The sequence below is a fragment of the Pollicipes pollicipes genome, unplaced genomic scaffold, assembly GCF_011947565.3.
Source record: "Pollicipes pollicipes isolate AB1234 unplaced genomic scaffold, Ppol_2.1 Scaffold_4219;HRSCAF=4965_pilon_pilon_pilon, whole genome shotgun sequence".
Taxonomy (NCBI): Eukaryota; Metazoa; Arthropoda; class Thecostraca; order Pollicipedomorpha; family Pollicipedidae; genus Pollicipes; species Pollicipes pollicipes.
The window spans coordinates 2,957,495-2,968,947 of record NW_023596448.1 but is presented as its reverse complement, the minus strand read 5'-3'; positions in this window follow the sequence as shown (position 1 = coordinate 2,968,947).

Here is an 11,453-nt window from a genome sequence, read left to right as displayed (position 1 = left end):
CACTTCGTATTCGTATTATTGTATTCAGCATGCTGAGAAAGACATCATGCTGTTCATCCGTTATGTCACGAACGCCTTGACATTTTATCTGCATACTAGCCACTTGCGCAAGGGCTAATGGCTAAACAAATCCTCATTAACACACGAATAGAGAGTCGTAAATCACATTTTCGCCCTCATTAATTCCTTGGCTTTCCGTGCTAAGTGGTTTAAACCTTCCATTTTTTTTTACGAGAGGATCCCATGTATCCAAATGCACTGTTGGCATCCAGCCTGGGCATGGGCGTAACGTTGTGTGGCAATGCTTTTGTTTCGTACGACTATCTTGCTGTTTCTTACGGATATTTCCAATCCCCTCGGCTCCGTACATGGTGCAAGGAAGGATACTAAAATGGGTCAAGTGCATGCTATGGCAAGTGATGCTGAAAATGGTCGGATATTTAGGCTGGTGTCGTTCACACAATGATTGTAGTCTGGGAGCAAGAGACGTAGGAGAATTGATATCTGTAGAAGGACATAAAGATGTGAGATGATTGTTGCCTCTTCTGCGAACGGTCTGTCTTAGAACATACTGTGATGTGTTTTTGTCAATGTTAAATGGCCAAAGAATCCGGCACTGAGCAACAAGATCGATAAATTCAAACATAATAACAAAAATACCCAGATTATTAGAACGTGGTAAATTTGAAGCAACTAACTCTTTGTCATTGCATTAAATGATTATGATGTATTCTGTTTTCAATCATAGAGTAAATATTTTTCACAGGGAAAAATTGTCAAATGTTTTGCTCTGGCAGTAGATCATATTGTGAATTCTAGACCTCTTAGTCATTTTGAGAAACCACGCCACGCGTATTGACCCACACCCATTAGCAAGTGCCAATATGATTTGTTCCCGCATGACACATTCCCTCTAAAGAAGGAGCAGCCATGGTGACCAAAATCATACAAGGCCGCTTTTGAGTTTTGCGTTTGAATGAGTGTTAACAGGCGCCCGGTTGGACGGCTGAACACACCCTTCGCTCATGTGGATAAGGGTCAACTTGACCCAACGAGATCTCAAAAACCAAGATTGCTAGAGACACCGTATTCACAGGGTAGATTAATATTTATGTGAACTCACTTGTGTCAAAATCATAGATTCTTAGGTTATGGCCTTGAGTTGGATAAGGTCAGACAAGATCAACTCCACATTGGTGTCTTAAGTGTTCCCGGACCTTTTCATGCAACCGCCGTGAAGCTAGATAACTGTTCTTACCAAAAGGTCAATGAGTTCAGCAGCCTTGTTTAACCTTTATAAGGCCGTAATTGCCAGATATATTCGAAATTGCCACTATTTTGCTATTCGAATAAGCACCAGGAGTTACGCTAGGTGATATGTTCCTAAAAACGGAAGGTTCACTCGGGTTAGTTTAGGTCAGTGATTTATTCTGACCTTTAGGAACTCCATGTAATATTTGTTTACGGTCCCTGTCATCAACAAATTCGAAATGCACATCGGAAAGCTACCCCATAAAACCAAGCTTTCGAGTAAAAACCAGATTAGTTTTAATCTTGTTTTGACCTTTATACCTGACCCTAGGTCAATGAAAGTGGTTGTTATTGCAACTTCAGTTGGCTTGTTGCCTAAGAAGCCATCTCAGATATACATGGCTTTGCTTAACACTCCGTTGTTACATCATAATGAACGATTCCCAAGAAGCGCCCTTCGCTGGCAGTCATGGCCTGATTTTGACCTGCCATATGTCAACGACCTTACGAAGTGCATGACACTTTTTACATTAATTCAAACATTCACTATTCAGTTGTCTACAGCTATGCCAGCTTTTGAGTGGCTTCACCGCGCCGTACGAAAATGATTCTGGAAAATACTTCGGGGCAGGGGGAAATTTGGCGTCGCCCACCCGAGCCCGCGTTCAGTTTGAGCTCACGCTTGTAGCCTCGCACGGCGGCAGCACGTTAGGGCGAGTCTTTCCAGACCTATACCGGCAAAGAAAAGCTCACCACATGCAAACACTATGTAATTCTGGGAAGCTAAAAGCAACTATCTTTGACCTAGAACTTGGAGGGGCATCAGCTATGAGCCACGATACTTATGTGATACAGAAGGTTAGGTTTGGACACACATGCATGAGCCACGGAACGTCCTGACATGGAAAGAAGGCCAATTCGCGAAAACGTCGCAAGTCATCACTTGAAACGGTATGCTGCGTGTTTGAAGCGATTGCATGTTCCAGTCATGTGATGGTGGACATCTTATAGAGCCGCCACGACGGCCACGCCATCTATGTGCAAGAGCCAGGTCGAGATATATTGGAAATGGCACTTGTGCAATACACAAATAAATGAACATTGTACGGCTACAAGTCGACAACCCTATCGTTATTACGGTGTATCGGCAAACTCTCGGCGTCCATTACTCGTTATGCAGGGTTCACATAAGAGAAATAGTTGCCCCCGGTGTGTGACATAAACCATTCTATCGATGTCTTTTTCCCGGTCAGCAGAGCTTAAATTACATGGCACTCAGAGACAAGAAGCTAGGGCAGTTTGGCTTTCAAAAGTCCGCCATGTTTATTGTTCTCAATTTTGACTTAATCTTTCTTCTTTTCACATGCATCGCTACACGTTGCTTTGGTCAGAAAGTTGTTTCCATTTCCTCCACAGCCGCCATACACGAACCCCCGACACTCAGTTGCTTTGGCGTCGTAGAAGTATCTCTGGACAGCAGCTTTGCAAGGACCGGCTTCCGCTGGCAGGGAGCAGATAGCTGCGCACAAGGAAAAAACATTGGTTAAATTTCAGCACCAAATTGGATTTTTGTGTATGCATACAATATTCCGCACACAGGCCTGGAATTAAAGGGAATGTTCCACGTGTGAAGGTACAGAGGCAGACATCAGATTCGATGAAATTGGCTCTCTTGTAACTGTTGGCGTGCTTCCAAGTGCAAAAGGCTGCCCTAGACAAAAAAGGTTGGCTATCTAGTATACGTAACCTTCAATGTGTCGTCATTTGCGCCATCGAACGCTTGCATCGCAGCGTCACAGCGTCGCTGCCTGGCCGTGCAAAATGGCTGCCGTGGCGGACGGCTGACTTATTTGTAGAAATACAGCTGGTCGAGAAGTGACAGGTTAATCGAAGCGTGTTTGCAGAACCCAAATGTCATGTGTGCGTGATATGGCATTTCGTCGTCGTCTTCTGTCACATTTGCCCGTGTATTTTTATCTGTTTTGCTTTCATTCACATAGTCGTTTACGGCTCTATACTCCGGCACTCGATTCCCGGTCTCATTTCCGCCATAAGTAATTCCTACGCCCATAGTCCTGCATTATGTAGCACACAAAATGGCCCGTGACTGATCATCCGACTCTCTCATCCTCTATCTTGCTTCCTCCTGCATCCTCTTGACATCCCGCTTGTCCGGGGCGGGCTGCGCGCGTCAGCCACGAGCGGGCCGGGAGCCTCGTGAGAAGGGGGAACCCGACCGGGCACGCAGCGCGCATGCGCGGGTTAAAACCCGTTGGTTGGCCCCCCAGCGCATACGAGTCGGCTTACTGTCAGCCATTTTCCTTCCTCCCATAGCCCTGAAATGATCATATCTGGTCGAAAAGGCTCCGACCCAAACTACCAAACCGTATTCGATACTTGCACTGGCCGCATTACAGCGGCTGGGGACCAAGGAAAGTTTGCTGGTGTCATAAATCGCGCTGACATACTCCAGACACAAGTAAGGCGACGATCATGTTTCATATGCCTTTGAGCATTACAAGGCAAATAAAAAAGAAGTACATCTGAAACCAACGCCTCCTGCTGGCAGATGTCGAAATACCTCATGGAATAATTCGACACGCATGGCTGCTTAGAGCGTTAGAGATAGCTGTATAACACTTAATTGATGTCATGTAGTGCTAGTCATATTATCGAAAACTCGCACATCAAGTGATGCGCTGGTCATTGCAGTCTGAAAACATTACATTAGCATTTGCCATGTGCTTGATGTTACAGGTCGCGCAATATTCCCTCTAAATTGTCGAAGAAAGCCGTCGGCTTAGTGGCTATCAAGCGTCGACAATAGAGGCCGTACGGTCTTGCCGCCGGAACTGAAGAGAGCGTGTTCTTTGGCGTCCGCAGCTCGGACTATAATGCAAGCGACAGTGAAAGGTCGGGATTGTATGAGATTAACGTCCCGTCGGTAAAGGTCAAATCAGCCATTGCTTATCATCTGCCGTCTTGAGCCAAATGGTCAGACGCGCCTGGTTCCCAGTTTTAGTTCCTGTCTTCCACTGGTTCTTTCGACAAGACAAAATCACAGATCCTGGTTCCCACTGATTCCTTCAACAAAAAACAACAAAAACCTAGACCCTGGTTCTTTCTGGTTCTTTTGACGAACCAAGATCCTGGATCTTGGTTCGCACTGGCCTGCCCTGGCCAGCCCTGGATCCTGGTTCTCACGGGTCCCTTGGACAAAGTAAAACTCTGGATCCCTGGTTCCCTCTGTTTTTAACAGGCTATGGGCCTGGCCCACAGACCAATTTTCTACCAGCACCAATTTTCCACCAATTTGAATCATCCAACTTTCCAGCAATCAAAGCAGGAGCTTCTCACGCATGCAAAATAATCATTGACTGAAGAATTAGTTAGCGGTGTTATCAAAATAATTAAGATAAAAAGGATGTTATTGATTAGAAAGAGACGTTCGATCTCGTGATGTATATATATATATATATATATATATATATATATATATATATACATACATATATATATATATATACATATATATATATATATATGTATCATTTCATCATATATATATATATATATCATTTTATCATTTCGACCTTTGTTAGGTCTGAATGCTTCTAACCTATCCTAGGGTCGCCAAATTTTTGACTGCGAGATAGCTAGTTATGACCCATCGAAAAATGAAAGATTTGCAACGTTCAGTGCGGCAGGTTCTCTGAGAAAGAGCAGTCTGCGAGTAATTATTTTGGAATCTGTGAAATTTGATGACTTGGCCTAATTTAGGTTGCCCCAATTCTCAACTTGCAAGTGGGAATCAGTTATGGCTTATCCAATTGCGTAGGTTTCGTGGCGATCGATGCAGTAGGCTCTGAGATGTCAGTTGTCTGCTTTTGCATGCCACATTTTCCTTTTGTGTTTTTCAGGTGTTCGACCCCTGGCCAGTGCTCGATATTTCTACCCCCATACTCATCTCAAAGCGCTGAGATGATTGATGAAGGTTTCAAAGTGATCGGACGAGCCATTTCGGAGAACGAGCATTTCTGCTTTATCTGTTGGTGTTTTATTCCCTGCCCTTGTGCTGCCATGATGCACGAATTGGCTGTGTCTGGGAAAGGTCTCTGCTATCAATAGTGAAACTAGGCCGCAAAAAGAATCTTTCTTTACTTGCTTATTTATCAGCACGTACCTGCTGTGACATCAGAACCTGGTTTGAGTTCTGGTTCATCTTCACTTATTGGTTTGACTTTATGAACTGGTTTGATTCTCTTCCTGCCTGGCCATGGCACAATCGTCCAGTAGCCATGGCACCCGAAACATAGTGTGAAAGAACAGAGCAATGCTGACAAAGTGAGAAGTTGAGAATGCATGATGTGCGATGTCGTTAAATTAGATTAAGTGTACTTGTTGCTTGGGTATATTGTTACAAATCTAAACTAAATGGCAAAACAAAACTAAGCAGCAAATAACAGCATGAAGTAGCTGTACTGATTTTGACTCTTGTAGATGCACAAAAAAAAAACAGTTGTCGCTAGATTACATGCCAAAAAACGACAACTCGTGATGATCTCACGTGATTTGCCACAGGCGGCTCTTTTTAGTGCAGCATGCCCATCTTCAGGGATGTCATGCAGCATATTTGTATGCATTTGGATAGTTGCTATAGGACCTCGTCTGATTCAGCTAGACCGCCCCCCCCCCCCCCCCTGTATCTGACAACCCCGTCGTGACGCTACCGGCGTGCTCCTTGATCAGCTGCAGGGTTGAAAGCACACAGATGCTTGTATTTTGACAAATTTAGAAGGTACAGACGGCTCAAATGCTTCCAGTATCATGCACAAGGGCGTGTGCCATGTGCACTTTCCTCGTCAAATGTCTCAACTTTGAGTTATAAGCAACTTTGCACCGGTACTTCCAAGCTAACGCTGGTGAAGCCAGTAATACCAGCACCTGGATTTTAGATAGTGCTGGTATCGCTCATGAGCTTATGATACATATCCAGCTTTCCTAGATATTTATATTTTGTGGCCTGAAGTGCCCCGCATGTTGGATGACAGGTATACACGCTAGGTTTCGAATTTCTGAATATATCGTATTGAAATGCTCTTTCCTTGTAATGCCCAGTCATCGATGCATATTCTCGACCCTAAATCGAAATGTCAGAGACTTATTCCTGTACAGCTCACCTACATGCGTCCACATGCTAAATTTGACGGTCGATCATGTTTTCCGATTAAAGCTTCTCACCCTCCTAAATTTCTTGATCACTTAGCATGCTGCATCGCAGGTACCTTAGAAAGGCCTTTTCATCCAAAAGGTATCTCAAATGGCTTTGTCGTCTCCTAAAGGTAAAGATCAGCACGGTTGATGTACTCGTGCCGGATAATTTCACGTTTCTCGACACCGAAAAGCATTCGAAATGAATTTCCTTTATTCTTTGCAGCTGTGGAAAAGTGTGGCCAAGTCACAAAAACGCTATTTTGCCTTGTTTGGCCAAAATGAAAGTGAAAGGCTGGCTATTATGGTCAAAATGAAAGGCTGGCTATGAGACTCATATGAGACACTATGGATTCTAACTACATTGCTGGAAATGTCGCCACATCTGTTGTGCCGTATTTGAAAAAGATGCGTTATATACCCTGCCGAAGACATCATGCACCGTCATGTTACGAAGGCGTTTTCAAATCACATGTCACACAGAAGCCATCACTTTGCGCGCTAGACCGAAGCCAGCGGAGCTCAAAACGCAACGACATGATGTGAACAAGTTTATGAAGCAATAGCTCCAGCCCAAGGGTGGCGCGTTCTGACCTTACATGAGCTGCAGGGTCATCTGCAGAAAGACCGCAACCCGAGAAAACTAATAACTTGATTGCATATGATGCCATACAGTCCGGGTATAACGCATATGTGGAGTAACACTTATACAATGCAGACATACCTAGAACGCAACATATTTGTAGCATGTCGGAGGCGGAAGAAGCAGCACTAATACCGATGAGGTCGATAGCAATCGACAAGCAAGCAAGGCCATCGTAAAATGTGACTGTCTGTGGAGATCAAACCGACGTCCGCGTGATCTCTGAGTTCCCCAGGGGGTGTCACCCCTTTTTCAGCCATCGTGTTGATAATCTTGCAATATGCGATCATGCAATATATTTCTGCTCGTGACTGTAGACGGATCTCTATCGGCACTCACCAGAGACGAAAACAAAAACATTCCGATCAGCGTAACGGCATAAACTCAAGCAGCCATAACGCAGCCCGAAAGCATGGCGCATCTGCTTGAGAAGAACAGGGACTCCATATCATTATATCATATATATCTGTGCGTATTTCAGCAGATTTACCCATCCCACAGTGCAACGACGCGTTTCCATCGGCATACGCCCGAGACGCGTCACAACACAATGTCGTGTCGTCAGAGCACAGCACAACAAGACGACGCACCTCACAGCTGAATGACGCACCCTACGGCAGAGCAACGCACCCTACAGCGGAACAACGTATTCCAGGCAGAACGACGCATCTTCATTGCCATATGCTGAAGGCAAAACCAAAACTTCCAAATCAAGCAAACTTGTGCAATCATAACACAGCACAACAGAACGACACATCTCAATCGGAGCGATAGAACATATTCCACAGCGGAGCAACACATCCTACAGCAGTTCAACGCATCTCTGTCGACATATGCATGAGATCAGGTCTCTAAACAACCCCAACACAAATTCAAGAGAGAATGTTCAAGAGCGACGCAAAGACGCAGGTATCAAAGCTCAGTTCACGCTGCATCATGAAACAAAATTGCTTGGAAGTGTGGTGTTTAGCCTAGATTACGATGTTATCTGACATCTGCAAAGTGCGTGCAAACAGTATTGATCTTACCAATCAGTTCATGAAAAGAAATATAATTATTATGCAGTCTTCCTTAGGAACAGCGTGTAGTGCTTTCATCGTCGATTCCGGTGTGCCGCCCGGGCCCCTCTTCGGGCTCCATCGAGCACTTCCCTTGGTCGGCTCGCGGCCTTTGAGAGCCCAGTACCCTCTGTTAGGTGCTGTGTGCCCTTCACAGATACAAGTCCCCGACCAGTGTGAATCCCTGGCCTCGGTTTTATAACTGATGGGAAAGTGAGCCCTCAGGCTCGAACCGACATGGAGCCGACTGTGCGGCGCTGGTGGTACCTGACCGACATATAGGATCATATCGTCTCAAGGAGTCCCCGATTGGCGCAAAGGGCCCTCTGACCATTACTTGAGCGTTCGCCTTTGCAAGCCGGGACCCCTGAATAAGACTCCGACCCTTCGTGCCCTTAGGCCCTCCAATCGCGTCCTTGCCCTGGTTGGTCCTCTAGGATCTGTGGGCCTCCTTGAACACTGCCACTGGTCGACTCGGGTCTCCTTGAACAACACGAGGTTCCTCTTAGGCGCTGTAGGGTCCCGATCAATGAAAATCGTTGCCTCCGGTTTTGTCCCTGCTTGGGAAATGGACCCTTGGGCCCATGCTGCCACGGAGCCGAGTGTGCGTTACTGGTGGTGTCTGACCGAAATATAGGCCCTTATCGACTCAATGGGCCCCTGATCAGTGCGCAGGCCCATCTGGCTGGCCATCGGAGTGCTAAGCCCTGCGGGATGAGGTCCCTGAATGAGACCTCCCGAGCTTCCGAGCCTTTCGGGCCCTCAAATGGGGCCCTTAATCGCAGGCTCCGAGAGGCCCAAAGGACCCTTTTAAACCTAAGAAGGTGGGTGAGACCCGTGCCCCTGTGCCCCCCCCCCCCCCTCCTCGTCTGCGCTACTGATCGGCTCCATTGCGTCCCGATGAGGGTGGGCAGGCCAGACGCGGCCGACACGGACCCTCTGCAGAAGTCGCCCCACAGTGTGGGTCCGACCCGAGCTTAGATCTGTGCTGCCTGCGATACTGGACGTAGGGAGAATGCCGGACCGTGATTGGTGCTAACGAACGTGCTGACCACAGATCAAGCGAGACCCAGAAAGCATGCAATTTTAAAACCATTTCTCTTGCATTCTACTTATTTCTCTATCGTTGGCATGGTTACAGGAGGAAGCCGAGTAAAACCAAGCCAAATCTGGTGGCAGTAAGACGTTATTGACGCACAATGCCCGCAAAGTCTAAGCAGGCCTGAGTATATGAAGTGGCGCTGCACGCGGCCTGGTGCTGCACCTTACCGTGCGGCTTCTGGGAAGTGAGTGTTGTACTGTGTCTAGAGGCTAACTGTGGTTAGACTTACATTTGTTTGCGCGAAAATCATTCACGAGGTGGCTTTGCAGGCCTTTAGTTCGTAACAACGCTCGCTTGCTGCGGTTTATGGTATCATTCACTCGTCACAAAACATTACAAAAGTACTTTAAAAGACGATGCTGCGATATATGCCTCGAAGTACGTTTCAAAAAAGTACTATAAAAGACAATGCTACAATATGTGCTTTAAAGGACATTGAGATATGATACCATAGAATACAGTGCCTTAAAACATGGTACAATGAAATATCATACAATCAAATTTGGTGCTTTGCAATGTTTATGCTGAATTTAAAACCTTTGCTTTCATGGCTCTGTGTGGTTTCATGTTATGGTGCCTAGTTTTGTGGTGCATTCTATGTGCTAAATAGGCATGGGTTATAAATCTTTGCATCTTGGTGACAGGCTGCTTATCAGCTGTATTGCCCATCCAGTTGCTGCAGTAGACACCTACATTTATATTCTGCATGCCTTTCATGCTTTCATATGCCTTCACCAAAGACACTAAGTTGTTGTCATGTTTGATTTGTGGGTGCAACTTCAGATGCCATATGAGTTATGCCAGGCTTGTTAATAGGTTTTAAATATAGACAGGCCTATGTTTGTAGGCAGTAAGGTGCAGGCAATGCTCATCAGGTTGAGGTGCACTTCATCATGATCATAGGAACCAGGAAATAAATAAAACCTGAGTTATACAGTTTCTGCTTACTTTCTACTGTGTTGATATATTACTTATGGAAGACATTAGTCAAGTTCAAATGATGTGACATCTTTACTCCAGCATATTGTCTTTGAAAGATGGTATTAGTGCTTACACATGGTCATGGATATATTTTGTGCAAAGTTGCTATGATGGTGCAAATCCTGTGTACACATGTATGTTCATGCTTTGATATGTACCTGTTTGGACTGGTGTGCAGAATTGTTTGTTGGTCTGTTTGGGCAGAATGACATTTCAATAAAATATAAATGAAGCTAAGTTATGTTGTCAGCATATATGCTACATGGTCCAATACCATGCTTAGATATATATAACACACTGATACACAAACCAAAGTGCCAAAAATGTGCATAATGGAAGTCTGGACATGATGAGGTAATGTTTCAAGGAATCATGATGTAGCAAAGCTCATTTCAGGAAGGATGTTTCCAAAACATTTCTCTCAAGCAAGAAGAATAAAATTCAGCATGCTTTGGTGGGGCATGAGTTTGACTCATGTGTTTGCCAGGTTCATCATGTTGATGCTGTGCAGGCATCACACATAGTGGATGAATTTGGTGCAGACTGAATCACAAACACACTCATGCCATCTTCATGTGTGCATGTATGTGTGTATGTTTCTATTCACAGGGTGAGGCAATCTGACCCATATTATAAGAAAGCAGCACACAGTTTTGAATTCCAAACCCTTGGCTGAAAAAGCATAAAACACTTCCTGTGTGGACACTGTGACTCCTGTTTACCCAGCCCAGTAATTTTTAAGGTCAACATCAGATCCATGGTGAGGATGCCCCTTTAGCCAAAGCATGTCAAGTTGTCACCCAGAAAACATTGTCACATGTTTGCGAGGAAACTTTTGGACCTCCCTCGCCTACTAACTCTACATCCAAGACTGAGTAGTCTGTCCCAATAGATCAGTTTGTTAAAGTGTGCCTTCTGATGCAACCATCCATGGTGGGGTGGGCTTAAGCCACTTTAGGTCCTGTGCTCCTCGTGATCCAACCAGCCGTGCTGGGATGGCCTCAAGCTTGCTTTAGGTCCTTATTATTTGCTCTAGATAGGCATTGCCTACAGCAGGATGGCAACGGTCTCTCTTAAGGTCGAGTGATGCGAGAGGACACTACGGGCCGAGCGTTGCGGCACGTAAAACTTCCGCAACCAGGTCCTGCCGTGACCTGACAATTCACGATCCGGTGTTACGGGCCAGCGCTCATGCCACCAACACTGC